At 50.6% G+C, this 21,256-nt stretch overlaps 1 long non-coding RNA gene across 2 annotated transcripts; it reads left to right on the plus strand.

Annotated features, from left to right (window-relative positions):
* Window positions 5,492-15,451, plus strand: LOC110401807. Of its 2 annotated transcripts, XR_002440624.1 has the most exons (4): window positions 5,492-6,186; window positions 7,606-8,969; window positions 9,292-10,998; window positions 12,564-15,451. It is a non-coding gene; the product is annotated as an uncharacterized LOC110401807 (long non-coding RNA). The 2 variants fall into 2 exon arrangements; XR_002440623.1 differs by having other exon boundaries at window positions 7,606-10,998.

Consider the following 21,256-nt stretch of genomic DNA (forward strand, 5'->3'; position numbering starts at 1 on the left):
TGCCCTTCCAGGTGCTACAAGAATCCTTGTGGCAGAGCTTCATGACTTGATCTCAACTGCAAAGACATGACGAGAAGAAGGTTGGCAGGAGAGCAGGCTGAAGCAAAAGGGACGTAAAGGAAAGGAGTGATGTGGTCCCCCATGAGGAGCATCTGGATGCCTGGGGTCATGCAGGGAATGGGACAACTTCCTCCTCTCCCCATGCCCCTTCTGGCCTAGGTATCTAGGAAGATAATCTAATCTCATCGCATCTCATCTCATAGAATCATAGAATCATAGGGGTGACAACAATTTTCTGGCTCCAGCCTCTCCCATTACACAGGCATTTCTCATAGTGACAGCACAAATATAAGCTGTGCTGACATCTCCCCTGCCTCGTGATGTTTTAAAGAGGGAAACTGGGCCCAAACTGGAATGTTTTCATTGACACGCTTCACGGTGCCACACCTTTCACAGTTAAAGCTGCCCTATTTCCGTGTTGCCCAAACAAGTCCTGAGCACAAAGTGTTTGCAGGAGCTCCTAAACCCGCACAAGAATATCTGCACAGACCTTCCTCTTGCAAAAGTGGCATTGTGAAAGAAAAAATATCTTGATACCATTTTCCCTCATGCGTCTTTGGACACCCTTAGGCGGATTCCTGTGCTGGCCTCAGGGCAACAGGTTTCTTGTCATTAAAATACAGCACACGAGTCCCAAGAAGCAAAATAGTCACTGTCTCCTGGAACCACAAGGAACTTTCATATCAGTGCAAAGTGATGCGAAACCCTCAAGCTGTGGAGGGTTTACATTCACATTTTACTGCGGTAAATAAATACTGGGAGGGCAGGAGATGGTCGTGTTGAGCACGGCTCTGCAGTGGAGTGTGCAATACAACACTCAGCCCAGCTGTCCCATGCTTTGCTATGTACAGTGGGTCCTGGTTGGTGCATTTTTCACAGCAACATGCTATCAGCAGAGGAAGCAGCAACACTTACACTTCTGTCTGCCTGACATTTCCTATTGCAAGCCTTTGCTTTCAGTTTCTTCTCACTTCCCAAGCTGAAAGCTTGCATAGTGACGTGTTCCAGGCCAACTAGCTGCCATGGAACAAATATTCTGGAAGGTTTCTGCTCAAATCAGTTCAGTAGATTGAGACTGAAGCTACCAAGAAAAGGAGGATTGCCTCACACTGTGTTTCTACGAGGTTATCTCACTCATCCCTGAATTTGATCAGACTGGAAACGGGTAGTTCAGGCCCCTCAGCCATTCCCCATAAGATTTGTGCTCCAGACCTTTCACAGCTTTGTTGCCCTTCTTTGGACACAGCCCCCACAAGATGCATCCCATGCCCACACCGCATCCTACCTGGAAGCCCCCTGAGATGTCCTGAGCCCCAAGGCGAACCCAAAGAGGGAATGAAGCTAATTAGGACTTCCAGTGGCCTTCAAGAGAAGAGAGGGGTGAATCTCCAAGGGAGCAGAATCTCTTTGACACAGCTTTTGTTCCTAAAAAAGAGATAAAAGCTATTTCAGAATACTGCAAGAAAGCAGTTAAAGCAAATGAATAAACAAGTGAGACAATATTAATTGTCTGTAACACAATCTGTTTGACTCTTGGTTTATAAAGATCTCTCCACTTTAGTTCCCATGGCAACTCTTGCGCAAAACCACGCTTTTCCTAATCATCTCCACTGAGTTTAAAGCAATTTTGTAATCCAATCAAATGTAAAGAAGAGAATTTGCTTTCGCATTGAGAAAACTGCTACCTAATGAGCAAACAGTGACTGGGAGAGGCCAGATTTACAATTACGACCCTAGAGAGACACTTAATTACTGAATAATTAGCGGTTACTGGAGTTTCTCGGCACAGAGAGGAAAAGGCTTGTGGGTAGTAGCTGTGAGAGGGACTGCTGTAATTCGGAGGTCTTCCAAGCAGCTCTCTGAGGTGAGAGCAGCAGACCTCACTGCGCATCGCGTTTCCACCAGCCGATGCAAACTGCAGTCAGGAATGAATTGTGTAACAGCAGAAGCTGAGGCAGTGCAGCTCTTAGAACGAAGCTGAAGTTTTCAGGAACCCAAGCCCCAAAACACCGCTCTGAGGCAGCTCAAGTGCTGGGGAGCAGAGGGTGAGGCTGTCAGATGGGAACTTGCTTTCCAAGGGGATTTCTCCCAGCACAGTCCCCTTTGGAAGTGGGCAATGTCTGCTAATCCTCCCCAGCTGTGTTCAGTGTGAAAGCCTTGTTCCCAGGCAGCAAGCCCCACCTGGCTCCGGGCCTTCGTGGCACCCTCTGTGTGCCTCTGTGCAGAGAGGTAGGGTCAAATTATTTCCCCTTGGACGGAGGGTATCTCCATAGGAGGAAGCGCTGATGCATGGATTGCTTTCCTGTAATGAAATTCAGAGCTGCAGAAAAGCAATTAGCTCTTGACTTTAATTCTTCAGATGCTGAAGCCCATAAAACTGTTCTGAGTGGCCAATTTTCCCATAAGGCCAAAGCTCAGAAAACAGCCAAATAAATTAGATAGGATCAGTTTGTCTTCTTACAGCGGTACAGAATGCAGCCTCAGGCTTGCTGTGACTTTCAGGGTCAGCCTGCTTTCACCTTGGGCTCTGGGACAATGACTGCTTGTCTCCTGACTCATATGAGCACTCTGCATAATCTCTCAGCATTTTATAAATGCAGGCTGAGTAAATGAGGTCAGATGCCCTGATGCTGCACCTTGTCCAGGGACTGCAGAGCTTGGCCCACGTTTTGGAATAATTACCAGTCTCAAATTGGTCAGCCCCAGGCGGGCGGCCGCTGTGCTCCTATGATCGTTTGTCTGGTTTAGTTCTTTTTGTCAGGACCTGTAAGAGTACTTAAGAGGGAAAAAAAAAGAGAGAAAATATGCAGGAATAAGGCTGGTTCAAACTGTTCGCATTTCAAATAGAGATGAATTATCATTTTGAAAAAAAAAAAAGAGGAAAAGAGTGAGTGAATTGGTGTAGATTTTTTTTTTCTGTAAGTGACCACTTACAGAACTGGTTGAATTGTTCATCTCTGTAGCTTTAACTTTGGGTAAAATGTTGAGATGTCCATGTGCTTTGGTCTTTTTTTTTTTTTTTCATTTCCAGTTCAAAAGAAATCAAAGCCCCAAAGAAGGACTCTTTCTACTCCCACTCCTACCTGGGGGATCTGTTTTTCTGAGGTACGGATGCCATCAAGAGAAGGATGGTTTCTTGGTTACATAGGCATTTTTTGCTTCATCATCTTTCATCCCAAATTAAAGACAAAGTGAAAAACAGCTCTGTGAGCAGGAGGATGTATTGGTCTTTCCTAGGTTCCGTGTCTTGTGGCTGGCTCTCCCCTTCTCTGATAAGTATTCCCCACACTTCAGAGCCCTGTAATTCATTTTCTGTCTCTAATAACTTGTAAGCATGTGCTTCAGACTCTTTCTGTGTATCAGCAATATTCTCTTTTCTAACTGGATGTGAAACTTAGAAATATTTTTGTAACCCCAACTGCGGCCAAAATGGCCAGAAGTATTGTGGTTGTGTGTTGGGGGGAAGAAACGCCAACTGACCATAACATCCCCTGTCCCTCAGCTCCTTAGAAAAACAACCTAGAGACAAGGGAGACTATTATCAGACAAGGAAAGAGCCTTCCACTTCACCACCTTGAGACAGAACAGGATGCCCCTAGCGGGAAATGCAGCTCGTTTCTAAACGAAGAGGACTCGTTTCCCTCTCCTCCCTGCTGCAAAGCAGCCTCAACTCTGCCCCTCTGTGGCAACGTTGAAAAAGCACATGGGAAAAGATCAGTAATCACTGACCATCGCTGAGTGGACCCCACTGGGATAGAGGGAGCGCCCGCTGAGCACCGTGGTGTGGATGTTACAAACTGGAATTGGCACCAGATGATCTGCAGGATCAGCGCTTCACCCCACCAGAGGGTCCGGTGTTCTGCAGAACCACCTGGGGCTTTCTTAGAGGAAATGGACAACCGGGGTTTGTCAAAAGGAAGGCTGTAGGCATTGCACAGTGGTCCTTGGGGTGAGGTGAGGCCTGGCCCTGCTACCCAGAGCTGTGGGTGCCCCATCCCTGGAGGTGCCAGGACCATGGATGGGGCCTTGAGCAGCCTGAGCTAGGGGGCACCCAGCCCACGGCAGCGGTGGGGCTGAGGGGGCTGTGAGGTCCCTTCCAATGTAAGCACTTCTATGAAATGCTGTTAAAATCATAGATCACAGCAGACAAACTTCTTGGTGCAAACAGCATAACTGAATTTTAACACTAACAGAGCACCCCCGACAGGCAAGGTCATGCGTTTTTCTCACCTCTGTGCAGTAGGATGCGTGGACAAACTCTACAGAAAGTGAGAACATGAAAGATCTGTAGTAAAACCTCTTTCATATGTGTTAGGCCTCACTCCTGCCACTCTGACTCGTAGAATCATAGAAGTATTAAGGTTGGAAAAGCCCTCTGAGATCCCCTGGCCCACTCCCACCGTGCCCACTGACCTTGTCCCTCAGTGCCACATCTGCATGGCTCTCAGAACCCCTCCAGGGATGGTGACCCCACCACTCCCCGGGGCTGCTGTGCCAGTGCCTGACTGCTCTTTCTGTGAAGAAATGGTTCCTAATATCCAACCTGAACATCTGATACCATGGAGGAGCATCGTGCCTCCAGAAATGAGTGAGGTGACTGAATCATGGAGGCTGGTGGGTTAAAACAGTGCTTCCCCCATCCTCAGCACATTCCTGAAGGTAAGACAAGAAGAAACATTTCTTCCTTCACAATAACATAATAGGCACAAAAGGAAGGGAAAAAGGGGGAATTGGGGTTAAGGCCACTCGGAGCCATCTCGTGCATGGTTATTGTTCTCTTTATTCTACTGCGAACCTTGAAAGGGCAGACGCTGCTTGCTGCAGCTTGGGAGGGCTGGATGGGAAGGAGGATGAACACAGAAGATAGGCTCAAGGTTGTTTTTTTTCTTTTCAGATACCTCAAAACTTTACAGAGAAACAAGAAAATGTCAGCGTAATGGTAGCGGGGATAAAAAGTGATTCACGGTAATTACGTCTCTTAAAATAATTACTGGTACAAAGTGGTGGAGGAGGTATGAAGTCATAGTCATCCTTTTGGGGGTCTCTCAAGCTGTTTCCATAGGGAGCTTGGCGTGCCTTTGAAACAATAATCTTTTAACTGCTCTAATGGCTGCTGAAGGCTAGCTTACTCAACCCGGCAAGGCTCGAAATGGTGGGATATGAAATTATGGCAAAGACCCCTCTGAAAGATGCAAGGAAAGAAAAGAGCCCTCACGCAGCCCGGGACAAACATGGCGGCAGCACCACCTGTCGTAGCGACCGCGGAACGCTGCCTCCCCATTGGCTAAATGCTTTTCCGACGAGCCCGCCCCCTCCGTAACTCGCCGCCCGATAGGCTGCCGCACCCTCTGGGCCCGCCCCCAGCCTCTTGCTGTCGCAGGGCTCTCCTTCGTGCGCATGCTCAGCGTCTCCGGAAGTTGTGTTGTGAGGGCGGAAGATGGCGGTGTCTGGGTGGCTGTGCGCGCTGCTCGTGCTGGGGTTGGGGCTGGCGCGGCCGCGCTGTGCAAACCGAGCCCGGTGGAGGAGCTCTCGGACGCCACGTGGCAGGAATTGCTGCTGGGCGAATGGATGGTGGAGTTTTGAGTCGGGGGCTGCGAGGCCGCGGCGGTGAGGAGCCCAGGACTGCCCTCAGTGCTCCAGATGTGGCCTCCCCCAGAGCAGAGCAGGAAGAGCACCCCTCTCGCCCTGCTGGTCGTGTTCCATGCATCCCAAGACACCATTGCTTTCTTGGCCACCAGGGCACACTGCTGCCTCAGGGTCAACCCGTGGTCAACTGTTTGTCAGTTGCTGGCCAGCTGGGGCACCCAGGTCCTTCTCTGCAGAGCTCCTCTCCAGCAGCTCAGTCCCCAACCTGTACTGGTGCATGAGGTTTTTCCTCCCCAGGTGCAGGACCCTACACTTGCCCTTGTTCAGCCCAGGGATTTCCAGCCCTCATCAAAAGCCAGGCTGGATTTTTCCATGAGGACAGCAGCGCGTCAGATTCCCTTTGCCTGCACGGTGTGCTCGCATCATGTAATTACCCAGCGTGATCTGTTGGGCTGAAAATAGATTTCTGCCAGAACCTGCAGCCTGAGTGGGAGAAATTTGCAGAGTGGGGAGAGGACCTAGATGTCCCTGAGTAGCCAGGTGAGGGCTCTAAGAGTCATAAAATCATTCAGGTTGGAAAAGACCTCTGAGATCTCCAAGCCCAACCCCACCCCACCATGCACACTGCCCATGTCCCTCAGTGCCACACCTCCACAGCTCTGGAACACCCCCAGAGACAGTGACCCCACCACTCGCTGGGCAGCTGTGCCAGTGCAGCACTGCTCTTTCTGAGAAGAAATTTTTCCTCCTGTCCAACCTCTTGGGTTGCTCGGTGCCCATTCTTGGAACGTGAGCAGAGCTGGTGGGCAGTGGGAGGTGTGAGCTGTGCTGAGGGCAAGGGCTGTGTGTAGGCCAAGGCTGGTTTTCCTTAACAGATGAAAGTGGCAGGAGGGTGAATTCGAAGTCTTTGTGTAGGTATTTGGTCCTGTTCTTTAAGCATCGCCCAGAGCGAAAAAAAAAAAAAGGTTTTATTTTTTCTTGTAGTGGCACATGTATTCCTTGATGAAAGGGTTTGTGAGCATCAGAGTTCCCCTAGTTGAAGCTCACTTTCCTGCTTTGCTGTTTCATTTGTTTATGATTTGTGAAACTTCTTTGTTGAAGGCAGTATATTAATTGCTTTGCTTGTATCCTGTGAGCCCTGGAGACTGCACGTCATGTGGGCAAAAAAAAAGTAGCAACTTTCTCTAAAGTGTTACAGCCAAAGTAGCTGAGGGGAACGGTTATCACCAGACATCACTTCTTGCCCATGGGGAAATCTCCCTCTCTGTCCAGGGGCCTTTCTTTTAGACTGTGCCATACTTTGATACACACAAGTTTGTGTTTGATCACAGTTTGCCTGGGAATATTTGCTTTTATTTAGGTGTATAATACCAGCTGTAGGTATATTACGACGCTATTCTGAAAATAACTGTTTTCTTCCAGGATTAAGCAGACGATTTGTCATAACAGCTCTTCCTACCATCTCTCAGTGAGTCTGCAATGTGACAGGTTTTTTTGAAGGAGAGAGGAAATGTCTTTTTATGTTTTCTGATACAAGCCAATGGGATTTACCATGCTCTTGAAGAATGAGACCCTGAGATAACCATTGCTTTATCTGCTGTGAGCTTACAATGAATGCCACTGTTATTTTTTTCCTTTTCCCTTCAGGCCATATTTATTCTGTCTTTTCCTGGGCGTTTCCGTTTTGCAACCTTTTCTCTGTAGGTTGGTATTAGTGTTGTTGTGTGGCAAGTGCATTAGGCAGATTGTTACCTTCTCACGGACTTGCAGCCTGAAACGAGCCAAGATTCTTAGAACAAGTTGTGTTCAAGATCATTAGAAAATGTTTTAGAGCCAATGTTATCTAAAGGAAAAATTAAAACAAGGCAAAATTACGTAAGGGAAGATGTTGAGTGTAAGCACATGTTGCATGTTTAGACTGCGTAAAGTAACGGACTTTTTGCTGTTGTTCTTTTACAGCTGTAAAGATGAAGTGTTTAGGAAGTACCAGGGTGCCAGAACTAAAACTGATTTCATAAATCTCATCAAAGACCAGGAATGGAAATCCACTGAACTTCATTGTGGTTTGGGCCTCCCTCCTTCCTGTATGTTTTGGTATGACTTCTGTAATCGTTTGTTGTCAAACGAGCACACCAAGGGCACGGTGGGACAGCTGCAGCACGTGTGCGCCTCACCTGGTGCAGTTTCCTGAGCAAGGTTTACTTTTAGGTTTCAAATGCTTCAAGTGCTATGCTAGATTGAAATGTTACATTTGTGGTGGTTCTTCTAGGAAGCCTGGAGTTGTTACTTTGCCTACTTACAACGCTATCTGAATCTGCAAACTGTGCAGTTGATTTCCTACAAAGTATTACCCCACGCCAAGAAATGCATGAAGTAGAGTACTTATTTTAGGATTAATAGGTTTTCTATTGGAAATGTGCAGTACCAGCTCCTTTCTGCATATTGAAGCAGTGTGCAGGCCTCTATTCATGAATGTCCGTTTCTGCAGCTCAGTCATCAGCAATTTATGTTGTCTTCATGTTTTGAAATCTCTTTTCTTTTAGACATAATCAGTACTTAGTGGTAAAGTTTCATAATAACAGGGAAATGCCAGAACCAGCAGAATATACGTGGCAGATAGCCTGGTCTTCTTTACTTGTGTGTAAACTGCAGCTAAACTCAACTGTCTGAATATCTCTCAGTTCTTATACTACCCGTTTTTTTTTTTCAATAGGCAAATTGTTTGTTTTAGTAAGTGTCCAGATTACTTAATTAGTAATATCTTCAACAGAGTTCCAGCTGTTGGGCCATAAATAACTTATGAATTTCAGTTACTTTCATTTATATTCTGTGTCAACAGGTTTAAGTCAAGGGATTTTGTCAAGGAATTGGTAGTTGTCTGTATGTGGAATATTGTACAGGCTGATGTCAGTTCTGAAGGTGCTCCATAGGAAATGGGTCCTTCCTGAAGTAACAGGCAGAATAGAAGATAAAAAAGGGAAAACAGGCATGAGCAGACAGTTGTTCAACGTGCAACTAAATAATGACTCATCAGGCAAATCAGAAGACAATAGGTATCTCATTAACTTGGGTATTTTCACTTACCCTTTCTGCTTTGTTTCAGGATGAGCAGTATGTCAGCTTGTCAGTGTGGATCAGGGTATGTGCTTAGACAGTGACTTTATTTCAATATTTATGATACTCAGTCATTCTTGAAACGATTCTCCTGCCTTTTGTTCTAGCACTGCCATGGTTATTTAACAGAAAGCTTTGGAATGCTGTTTTGGGGCTTGTACGCTGTGTTCTTGCTGGCAGCTCTGTTCTCAGGACTGATACTGCAACTTGTAAGTGAACCACTTGAAGCAGATTGGTTTGTGTCTGCTGTGTGCCTTTGGTTTAGCCTTGTCTTTCTTCCATTTCAGATAATGGTGTTCTTAGTGCCTTTATTCAAGTAAGCACACTGTACGCTTCTAGTTCAGTGAAGCTGTGGGGTAAATCTTAATAAAAATGGGTGTGTAACTTGGGTCTGCAGAACAGGAGGTTTAAGGGAGAAGTTTCCATGTGTGACTGGTGCTTTCTTTAACTGCGGTTACTTGCCTGTTACGGTTTGCAGTGGGATTGCGTATGTGCCTAATACTAAACTATTTCTTCAAAAAAATTCTTTAGGTGACAGAAAAATCCCTCATTCCATTCCTGCGAGTTCTGAAATTCCGTATGCGCAGGGAGATAGAACGAAATTGTTGAATCGCTGCCTTCTCTTCTGGAGCTCTCAGTTTTGAAGAGCTGGGGGATTTGTCTCTTGCTGAGGGGCAACGTGTCACAGAATGGCAGGGGCTGGAAAGGAGCTCCAGGGATCATCGAGTCCAACCCCTGCAGAGCAGGATCCCTGCAGAGCAGGCTGCACAGCTCGGCATCCATGCGGGTCTGGAATATCTCTGAAGAAGGAGACTCCACCACCTCCATGGGCAGCCTGTTCCAGTGCTCCGTCACCCTCACCGTGAAGAAGCATGTTGGAGTGGAACTTCCTATGCTCAAGTTTATGGCCGTTTTGCCTTGTCCTGTCCCCACAGGCCGCTCAACAGAGGTTGGCCATGTCCCTTGGGCTGTCCGCCTGGGTGCACGCATCAGCCCACAGAGGCTATGTCCCCTCAGTCCGAGCTGCTGCCTCGGCCCGGCCGCTATGACGGGTGCCCGCCGTGATAATTACAATAATAACAGGCAGCAACACCCTCGACTTCTCAAAGGAGGGGAGAGGAGGGGAAAAGATCAGTAATCTTCTCAAAGGAGGGGAGAGGAGGGGAAAGAGAAGAAGGGAGAACTTCCTCCCTGCCCCGCGCTTCTGAGGAGCGCGCCCTGCTTGCGCGTCCCGCCTGCAGCGCCCCCTAGCGGCTGCTGTTCCACAGGCGGGGTTGGCGGCCTGCACTCCCGGCTCCGCCCGCCCCGCGGCGGCACCAGCGCGGCCGTGCGAGCCCGGGGGGGCTCGGGTTCCCGCTCTGAGCGAGGGCTCTGGTGTTGGGGGCTGGTTCTGACTGACCTCTCTGCCAGGATCCCTCGTTGCAGTCGATCCGCGCGAGGTCCTCGCTAAAATGGCGCGGAGGAGCCCGTCCTTTGTGCGTGTTGGTGATGCTGAAGGATCGGCTTTGTGAAAGTCAGGCTGCCCTTTGCACGGCCTCGCTTTGACCAAGCACGTCCAGTGGAATTCCAGAAGGAGTGAATTAACTGTAATGATACTTTAAAAAAAAATAAAAAATTATAGAGGTTCTAAGAGTAAAAAACAAAACACGCAAACCGGATTCCTGTGTTCAGTGTCTCTTTTAGGACAGGACCGGTTCAGCAGAGAAGCAAAACTGCAGCTGTTATCATGGGAAAAAAAAAAAGCTGTAACACTACAGTGAGGGAACCATTTGTGATACATTGCTGTGGAAAGGCGAGTTTGGATAATTCCTTGGACTGAAGCTGTACTTGTGGTCTCTAGTTGGGCCTGGCTTGGTTATCATGGTCGTTTGAGTCATTTGGGTTAGATGATTTCTATGGTTTGGGAAAGAGCTTTCATGCATAGCAGGCTTCGAGTGATGGCTGACGGGGGGAAGTGTTCTTGTGCTGCAAAAAGAACGCGGGCTGGCTGACAAATGATGTTTAAAATTCAGTTCTTTGTAACTTCTTTGCGTTTGCCGAAAATCCTGCTGCATATGCATGCGAATCATCTCTGCTGCAGACTGCTTCCTCCCCTCGTCCACCTACACGCTGTACATCAAACCCTACCAGCTGTGGTGGCCAACACCGGCGCGTTTATCTTGGAGTGGGAAGCTTAAATGAGGATCGGCCGAATTCTGCAATGAAGGATCCTTGGCAGGGGGAACAAATCAACACAAGGTATGCTCAGCAGCCTGAGCCAGCGTACGACTGCTGGCTTTTCTCAGCAGAGCATCTGTTTTGCCTCTGCTTCCTTGCTCTTTCCACCATCTCTTCTCTTACAGAGTATAAGAGCAGGGTAGTGCTGTGGCTGCTCTCGGAGCGTGTGCAGTTAGCTGGAAAAAGGTAGTGATACTCACAGCAGTTTCTCCCCAACAGGAACGAGGAATACGTATTGCCTGGGGAATGAGTGAATGCTCATACAGGCCCAACTTCCCTCCTCTTCCACACGATTTATTATGTACAACAGAAAGTAATAGCCAGTCCAAAGGGAAAACAGCTAAAAGGCGAGCTGAAATGGATAATTAAAATAGTTGGGATTAGCTTCAAGAGAAACAACGAAGTAGCTGCCTGGCAGTTTGTGTTTGCCAGATTGTCAGTTAGCCATAGGCCTGGTTTTGAAACTGGCAGAGTTCCATTTGTGACAAAGATCAACAGGAAAGGGGAAAACTCAATATGCTGTAGCACTGTTTCAGTGTTTAGAAACAAGAGAATACAACATCGGTAGTAATTTAAAGGCTTTTTGACTTAGAGGTGAGGGAATGTGCCTGGTGACAGTCTCACCTCCTTTTCTGCATCAGCTGAAGGTCTGGGTCTGTCACCGCAATGGCACGGTGGGGCTGTCTGCCCTGTGGATGCCATTGCATGAGGTTTGTTCTGCATTGGTGAGGCTCAGGCCTGCCATGAGCACAGTCACCTCGATCTCTGCCATCCGGCTCCTCGGGCTGTCCGACATTGCTGGCAAATCACAGCATGTATCTGTCCTGGAATCTGCCAAAAAAAAAAAGAGAAAAACTCGAGGAGGCCAAGTGCTGTGTTTGAATGGCCTGAATTCCATCCATGTGCTGTGTCGAGTCACGGGGGAGAAGAGCCCAGAGCCCCCCGAAGTGCTGGCACAGAGAAGTGGGCAGGATGTGAGCTGAATGTGGTCTTCAGGGCTGACAGCTGTGCTGCTGGAGGAGCTGGAGCGCAGGAATGAGTGAGCACAGTGGGGATGTGCTGGGCCTTGTCTTTTGGCTCTCAGGAGAGTGTGATGCTGCTGCTCCATGGCAGTGTGGAAGGGCTGAGTGAAGCCTTCCCTTATCACTGAACCTGGCTGGTGCATTCATGTGGGCTGCTCAGCCCCTGAGGCTTCCAGGAAAATGTCACACATTTCCCTTGTTGAATTTTCCTTGCTGTTTACTGGGCTGCAGAGCTGATTTCTTAGGTGACTGGAAAAGTGTCTTGGCTCTGAGGATAAGTAACCGTGTCCTCCTCCTCCTCTCCCCATCTTCTGGGCAGGAGCTGAGCTTTTGTTGGAGGTTGGTCTGTTTTCTTAGGCAGAAATGAAAAGAACGAGCCCTGCCGGGGTCTGCTGGCCCCTGGGGGAGAGCTGTTTGGCTCCGAGGTTTGCTGGAGCTCTGAGCGATGACTAAATCCGCCCAAATCCCGCTCGTGGTGCTGCAGAGACCTTGCTGGGCTGGAGGAGCACAGGGCCAGGTCAGAGGCATAATAAAACAGCTTTTTTTTTTTTTTTTTTTCTTTAGGAACTGCTGACTAACCAACCCTTGGCTAGATCTGTGTAGAGTGCATGATGTCCTGATGTCCTGTGGTCACTTCTGAAAACGCCTCATTTGTCTTCTGCTCGCCCAGGAAATAATGAACCTTGGCTGCTGCCATGACAGTGATTTCAGCTCCAAAACTGTGAAATTTGGGGCAGGATCTTCAGAGATGTATGTGGCCATATGCACGCTTGTGAATCTCATGGGCATTGCTCCTCAGGTTTGTCCGTTGCTGTTGTGTGGTTGGCCGTGAGCCGATGTTCCTCACCAAAGCTCAAACGTCCCAGACAGAGATCTGCTCCATTTGGAGCGCAGAGCTGTTTGTAAAGGACTTTGGAACATGTCTCACCCTGGTTTACTCCAGCTTTACGGTGGAAGAAGTTGTTGGGTTGTAAGAAGGAAACCAAGCGAGGGGAATCATGGAGCCATTCAGGTTAGTTAAGACCTCCAAGGTCCCCGTCCCACCCCACCATGCCCACTGCCCATGTCCCTCAGTGCCACATCTCCACGGCTCTGGAACACCTCCAGGGACAGTGACCCCACCACTCCCTGGGCAGCTGTGCCAATATCTCACCACTCTCTTGACGAAGCAATTGTTCCTAATATCCAGCCTTGGAGATGCACTTAAAGGTTGCTTGGGCCAGTGTTATTCCTGGAGGAAATGTTTCTTCTACAGCAAGACCAGAAGTAATTTCATAGCTTAACAGAGCATGGCAAAAGCACGAAACGAACCAGTGTGAGTAATTTTAGTTGGAAGTTGATAGATGTGTGTACAATGGGTACAGGGCCAACCTGTGCCACATTATGTTATGGGGGCCCAGCCCTGGAGGTGCCCAAGGCCAGGCTGGATGGGGCCATGGGCACCCCGATGTGGCGGTGCCTAATGCAGTGCTTGGCAACCCTGCCTGTGGCAACAGTGTGGAACGAGATGATCTTAGAGGTCCCTTCCAACCCAACCATTCTTTGATCTCTGCGTTGCTTTTCACGCTGCGCATTGCCCTTGGCCAGAGCCAGGCTGGGGAAGCAGCAGTCGGCTGGTGGCAGCAGAGCCGTGCAGCGCGCAAGCTGCTCGCAGAGCAGGGCTCATCAGGGTTCACTCCCTCCAGAGAGTGGGGCTTTGTCACGGTCTGGAAAGGCCGGGGGGGAACGGAGCTGTGGTCCTGCCCTCGGGCTGGGGACTGCTGCGGCTGCTGGCTGGATCGTGTGCCCCAAGGGCTGTCTGTCCCTTCCCTCGCCTTGCCGTCTCTCCCCATCCCGACACGTATTCCTGCCCATCGGGCCCGGCCCACGTCTGTTGTTTCTGGCTGGATCTGCAGAAGCTGTTTATTTACAAATCTCTCCGGAATTGGTCTCTTTTGGTTAAAACTGACGCGGGCGTTGCTTGAAGGAAAGCTGATTTTTGACAGTCAGCGTGAGGATGGGAACAGATGGAGGCTTTGACGAATTCGATATCGCTAAATGTTGTCCTCCTGCAAATCAGCTTGGTTTTCCCCATTAGCATAAGAAGCAGGAAAAAGGATTTAATTTCTCCAAACGTTTCCCCTTAACGACCCACCTCTCCAGCTCAGCGATGCGTACGGCAGCGTACCAGCGAAGCGGCTGAGCTCCTTCCGCAGCGAAGCAGCAGCGGTTCTCAGCCCATTGCTGGCACTTCTCCCTCCCTGTGCTCTCCTCCACGGGATGCTAAAACGAGAGCCTTCCCGGGGCCGTGAGTCATCTGCAGTGTGAGTTACTCGTTCTGCTTCCCCGAGAGCAGGAGAGATCCGAGCGGGGCCGCGCTTACTCACGGCTGCTCCTCCAGCGCAGCCAGCTCGGGGGCAACACAGAAGTGGAGAGCGCGGCTGCACCGTGAATTATTGATAAGGGAATAACAGCGCCGGGAGATAATCTCTCTGGTGGAGTGTGGAGAGTAAATCTCTGCTGCTCAGGGAGTGAGTGTCCCCGTTAGGAGAGCTTCTCCCAGGCAGGGAATAGCAGCAGCAGGAGGTTTTGCTTGAGTGTGGAGCACGGGAACAGGCTCCATGCAGCATTTCAGGGAAGGAGTTTGGCTGTGAGAGAGGCGATTGTACCCTCAGACCTTGCTCTTCGTCTGGGAATGTCAAAATATGCAGCTGAAAGCCGCAGGTCCTCCAGGAGAAAGTCAGTGAGACACTGCAAATGGAATTGGCGCACCATTACCACCAGCTCGCCTTTCTCCAGGTGGACAGATGGGGGTGACCACTCTTGCCCAACCCAGAAATGGGTGAGCAGGGATTCCTGTGTTCATAGACTCATAGAATCATGGAATAGTTCGAGTTGGAAAGAGGCTGTAAAGGCCATCTGGTCCCACTCTCCCACAATGCACAGGCACACTCATGGATCTGTCAGGTGCTTTGGGCCTCCCCTAGCCTGACCTTGGCTGTCTGTGGGGACAAGAGCATCCCAACCCCACGGATGCTGTGCCAGCCCGGCCCTATGGCTCCCATCACACAAACACCTGCTGCTCCAGCTGCCGAGTGCCAGGGGCCATGTCTCATTTGCTCTGCATGGCACAGGGCAGGAGGCTCACAGGCAGGGTAGGGCTGGGCAAATGCTCCCAGTGAAAGCACCATCTGTCACACGCACACACCGCTTGCACCGACCTGATGCTGTCTGCTGCCCCAGCCTTGCTTTCCTGGCTCGCCATCTGCTTTCTGCAGGATGGGTTTGCACCGTCTGTAACATTGACAGACCCGTAAATTTCACAGAGCAATGATGTCAGTGCTGGAGCTTTATTTCCCCCCAAATCATAGAATGGCTTGGATTGGAAGGGACCCCAAGGACCACCAAGTTCCAACCCCCTGCCACAGGCAGGGCCACCAACCTCCAGATCTGGCACTAGACCAGGCTGCCCAGGGCCCCATCCAACCTGGTCTTGAACACCTCCAGGGACAGGGCATCCACAGCCTCTCTGGGCAGCCTGTGCCAGCACCTCACCGCTCTCTCTGTGAAGAACTTCCCCCTGACATCCAGTCTGATGCCTGTTGATGCAAGTGCCATGAAGCCATTGACATTGCCTCTTGCCAGTGCATTATCCCCGTGTAGGCATGGGATCAATGTGAGGTCAAAATTGATTGGCTTCAAGAGGGAGAAAATCCCTCCTGGCCTGAAGACCCAGCAGTGCTGGCAGCTCCCAGCTCTCCTGCTGCCCCCGGCCTCGGCCAGGTTGGACTGATGGGCTGAGGCCAGTGGGATGAGGTTCAGCGAGACCAAGTGCCATGTCCTGCACTTCGGTCACACCAACCCCAGGCAATGCCACAGGCTTGGGGCAGAGGGGCTGGAAGCTGTGTGGAGGAAAAAGGTCTGGGAGTGTTAGTTGGCAGCTGCTGAACATGAGCCAGCAGTGTGCCTAGGTGGCCAAGAAGGCCAAAGGCAAGAAATGTGCTCAAGCACCATGGAGATGTGGCACTGAAGGATGTGGTCGTTGGGCATGGTGAGGGTGGGCTGGGGCTGGCTTGGGGATCTCGGAGGTCTTTTCCAGCATTAGGATTCAGTAATTGTAGAGGTTTGGATCCAGACCAGGAGGAGGGCTGTGGCATGGGGAGAAGAGAGCCCCTAGAAACTGCTTTTAGCCAATAGTTCCCATCCTGGCCAATGACTGTGATGCTGAGCGCTCCCTGGAGCAGGATGTGATTTAAGACAGCCTCATTGCTGAGTGATGGGACCTGCTGGTGCAAATGGCTTCAGGGTTTGTTTACTTAAGAATGAAGTACTGAGGGTCCCCGGGGTGGGAGGCGTTGCCTCGCAGGAGCCGTGTTAGATCTGCAGCAGCCAGCTCACCCACAGCAGGTTCTCACCCACAAGCCTGGCATTGTCAGGGCTCTCAGCCCATTTCCAAAGCCTAAGCTAATTAGCTGGAGGGGACAGCCACCAGCCCCAGGAAATTGCTTTGGAAAGGATGGATAAATGGGGAGGAAGAGGCGGAGGAGCCGCGCTTCCCACGAGGCCACGAACAAAGTGCTGCTCTGTTCCCTCACAGAGCTGTGCTGGTGCTGCTCCCATCCCGTGGGATGTGCGCCCATCACAGCAGCCCTGCACTTGCTGATGGTTGATAGGTTGGTGGTTGGACTGGGTGATCTTAGAAGGCTTCACCACCTTTGTGATTCTGTGATTCTATGTCCCAGCTCCTGGCTGGTGCTGGGCTGCTCGCCCTCTTGGCGGTGAGCACCGCACATGGGGCTTTGCTCTTTCTGGGTGCTGACCCCTCTGAGTTCTTCAGCTGGCCACCACCTCCAGCACATCTATGGGATTCTGGGGTCCTGGGCAGATTTTCTTGGAGAGAGAGAGAGGAGCTGATGGTGAGGACACGAGCACAGAGAGGTGACATCCTGCTGCAGCCTCACGAGTGACTCACGCAGCCTCTATCTCTACCTGTAAAACGGGCACAGCAGGATGGTTTTGGCTTCCTGGTGCTTTGCGAGGCTAAATTCCTTACCTATGAGGATGTCTGCAGTGATTTCAGTAACTTTTGTTGGTGCTGAGACCTGACACTTGTTGCAGCTCTGCAGCCCTCCCCTGGGCACCCGTGGCTCCCCCAGAGCAGCACTGGCACGGCAGCATTGGCTTTGTGCATCTGCTCTGGGGAAGACTTTTGCCTTTTGTGGGGCAGGAGGTGTTGGGCTCATCCCGATGGGCAGGGATGGTGCCCAGGGAGCCCCGTGGTGCGGTGTGGGTGGTGTGGCGGTGCTGGGTGCTGCGCGCCCACTCTGAAGTTATTAATAAAATTCACAAATGCTTCGAGATCAAATCCCCGTGTCAGCTTGGCTCATCAATTCTTCAGCAACTTCTCTTCGCCAGTCCCTTTGAAGGGATTATTTAAATATGCGCAGCGCTCTTCAGACATCCCATAAATAAATCTGTGTCATGAGGGGTCACGCCGCATCCGGCATGCTTCTGGTCTGCAAATAGCGCATCCGTGCTCCTGCCTGGTGGCTCTGGAGCCTGCATGCGCAGCGCTTGTGCTGAACATCTCAGAGCAGATTAAATGGTTCGGCAGCAGGAGGAGAAGAAAACCTGGAGAGCTGTGGGTGCCCCATCCCTGGAGGCGCCCGAGGCCATGGATGGGGCACCCTGAGCTGGGGAGCACCCACCCCACGGCAGGGGTTGGATCTGGATGGTCTCTGTGGTCCGTTCCAACCTAAGCACCCTGTGATTCTATGATTCTGTGAACCCCATGTGCTTTTCCCCTCAACAATGTCCTCTTTGGCCCTGCCTGCTTGCTGCAGAAGGCAATTGCTAAAGCCACGGCACCATTTCACCAAGTCATGGATCGGCTGAGGTTGGCAGGGTCCTCTGGGTCCCTTTGGCCCAGCCCTGCCCCAGCAGGGACACCCAGAGCTGTGCCCAGCCCCATGTCCAGGTGACTCCTGACGATCTCCAAGGAGGAGATTCCACAACCTCTCTGGTCCCTGTGCCAGAGTTTCGTGAGATCTCTCCCACGCAGAGTTGGAATCAATGGAGAGATGGATGGAGCCAATGATGAAACCCATCCAAGAGGATGATGACAGCTGGGAGGTGCTGACCCTGCCAATGTGCAGATGGATGCAAGGAACCAAACCCACGTCCCACTGCCACAGTGGGTGACAAGGAGGTGGCAGCACTCGGGGGCAATAGCACAGCTGCACCTGGGCTCTCCTCCTCCATGAAGACAAACTCAGCTCGTTTTCTTTCAGAAGATTAAAAAAAAAAAAGGCAAAGCAAACACCTCGGCCTTTGTTTGGGCAGAAAACAGCCGCAGCCCACTCAGATGGAATTTATTTTGCAGTCAGTAATTCAATCCATTCGGGCTCAGGATGTGGCTGGGAGAGTTGAGCCAAAAAATGCGAGTTTAAAGCAACTAAATTTTATGCTGTGTATACAGTTGAGTTTGGGTTTGGCTGAGGCGAGAAGTTTCCATGTTTTCTTGCAATTTCTGTTGTAGCAACAAACTCCTTGTGCAATAGACGGGCTGGAACCGTGGCCGGAGAGAGGGGCTCAAGAGGAATGGATTCATACGGTCTCAGTGCAATGAGATGAGACACATTCTCTTTGCTGGAGTGTCCTTTTTGCTGCCATCAGCATTTACCAGCATGGCAAGGGCTGGGAAAACCGAGTTATTGAATGACTTGGCTTGGAAGGGTCCTCAAAGATCATCCAGTTTCAACTCCTACCGCGGCCTCGGGCACCTCCAGGGATGGGGCACCCACAGCTCTGGGCACTGCCAGGGCCTCACCGCCCTCTGGGTAAAGAATTTCCCTCTCACATCTAACCCAAACCTCGCCTCTTTTATTTGAAGCCATTCCCCCTTGTCCTACCACTATCTGCCCATGTACAATGTTGAAGTCGTGGAGTCACTAAGGCTGGGCACATGAGGACGTGCTGCCCGTCCCCGATGTCACACGAGGGTTGGGGACCCCTGGCCACAGCCACCACCACCTGGCTGGCCGTGTGTCCAACCCCGCAGGCTGCCGCGTAACAGAACATTTCCACAGGCTGGCCCCTAAACTGTTAACACGTTAATTACGAGAAGAAAGAGGAGGCAGTCCCATTAAGCTCACCATCTGTTTTAATTACCCACTAATGCTCGCGGAAAGCTTTGTACACACTCTAATTGCATAATTAAAACGAGCTGTTGGGAGATAGATGGCACGGAGATGGCTGGGGCGAGGGACGCGTCCTTGCTCCTCTTGCAGCAGCATCCTAATTGAGAGGGAGCAGCAAAGTGGCTCCTTCTGGGGCCGAGTGCAGCAAATTCTGCACATCCTGCACTTCCAGCCCAAATCCAGGCCACGGATCCTGTAAACAGTGGAAGGACTTCTTTGCTTTGTTTGTTTGCTTGTGTTGTTGTTCCTTTTTAATCCCTGCGGTACCGAAATGATGTTCTCCTCTCTTCTTACACCTTCTTTTCCCCACAGCACCGCTCTTTCCCGTTCCCCACAAGCCCAGTCGATGGATTAACACATTTTGCCCTCGAACCTCTGATCTGTGCTGAGAAAACACGATGAAGTCATCGTGAATCCCGAAAACAGGAAGAAGTCCGCCCTGCTTGGAGCACTGGGAGGGAGCTCTGCAGCCAGGAGGAGGAGGCCCAAAGCACAAGTGTTTGTGGGCAAAGTCTGACTCCTGCAATCTGCCCGCATGGATCGGGCTGTTGGCGAGTTCATGACAAGTGATGCACTGGGACATAATTAGGGAATAACTCGCTGCAGCAGCTCTGCTTCGGCACAGCTGTGATGGGAGGTTTTTGCCCCACACCATGCCTGACGGCTCCCATGGGTTGCTTTTTGGCCATGAAGTGATTCTCCTGATATCCAAGCTGAACCTTCCCTGGTGTAACTTCAGGCCATGATCTCTCATCCTATCAATGCTGTCCACGTGCGTCCAAGAGAGCCAAGGGCTGGATCCATGCCGTCATGGTGGAGGAGGTTTGCTGTCTCTGGGGAGCTACTGCCACGGCGATCAGAATTTGGGCTGGGCACAAGTTTCCCAAAAAATAGTTGAGATGACTGTTGGGACAAAGGGCAGAGCCTTGTGTGCAGCAGCACATCGTCCTGCGGTGCCCAGAGCTCCCTGCTGGCGTTCTCCTGGGCATCTCCTGTGTGCATCCCCCAGATGGATCTCTGGGCAGATTTCCTGAGAGCAGTGGTTCTGTGTGTGCCGCCTGTGGGGCTCTGGGAAGTGCTTGGAAGTGGGAGGTGCTTAGTGTGAGGGATGCTTACTGGAGCATCCAAGGTGGTGGGTGCTCCGGCTGAACCCCCAAACCAGCCACTGACCCCCAAAGCAAAAGCCTCTGGGTGAGCCAATGGGATGACCCTGCAGCAACCCACAGCTTCCATTGGTTTTCCCCATTCCGGGCTCCCTTGCCCATGTGTCTCTCAGAAATCTGCCAGCCTGAGTGCGGGAAGAAAATCCCGTGAGTGGCTTAGACCTGCTGTATTTGGGCCTAGGAGCAAAAGGACGGAAAATTTGGGTGAAGGTTTCATCTTTTCTAACTCCTCTTAAGCATGTATTAAAATTAATTAAGCTAAGCGTGAAATAATGGACAGCTTTTTCTCTAGAACGTACTGAAATAGGACTTTCTGGGTAACCCCAAACTCTTGGAGACATGTTCAGCCTGCAGCCTGTCAAACTTTTCACCCCAAGCCAACTGCTCGTGGGTCAAAATCATGAAGCATCTTGTAGAAAGCGTCTCCTCCTTTTGGAGAAGGTCCTGTTGGGAAGGTCCACCAACTGCACCCAAAATGCAACGAAGAGCCCTCAGGGTCCTTCAGCTGTGCATGACCAACCCTTGGCCTGCAGAAGAGAAGGGTGCACATCCAGGAGCCCTGCATGGGAGCAGACCCAGCGCCCAGGGCTTGGTGTAGAATAGCCATGAATTAAGGCATCCATCCAGTATTAATAAAAGCGTGAATATATTTTGCACTTATTTTGCATTTGCTTACGTTGCGATGACCTCCACGCTGAAGGAAAAGAGGAAGAAACAGAAATGTAAATAGAATAGTGCTCCGAGGGCTGGCGAGGGGATTTTGGCAGAGTGTTAACTGGGGAGATGTTCTTCTATTAATGTCCATGAGCTATTTCACAGTGTCACGGTATTGTCTAAGGGTCTGCGTCCGTGACAAGGGGGGGGGACAGGCCCAAAAGAAAAAAAAACGAGAAGAGAGGAAGGAAAGAAAAAAAAA

The sequence above is a fragment of the Numida meleagris genome, chromosome 6, assembly GCF_002078875.1.
Source record: "Numida meleagris isolate 19003 breed g44 Domestic line chromosome 6, NumMel1.0, whole genome shotgun sequence".
In the NCBI taxonomy this organism is placed as follows: Eukaryota; Metazoa; Chordata; class Aves; order Galliformes; family Numididae; genus Numida; species Numida meleagris.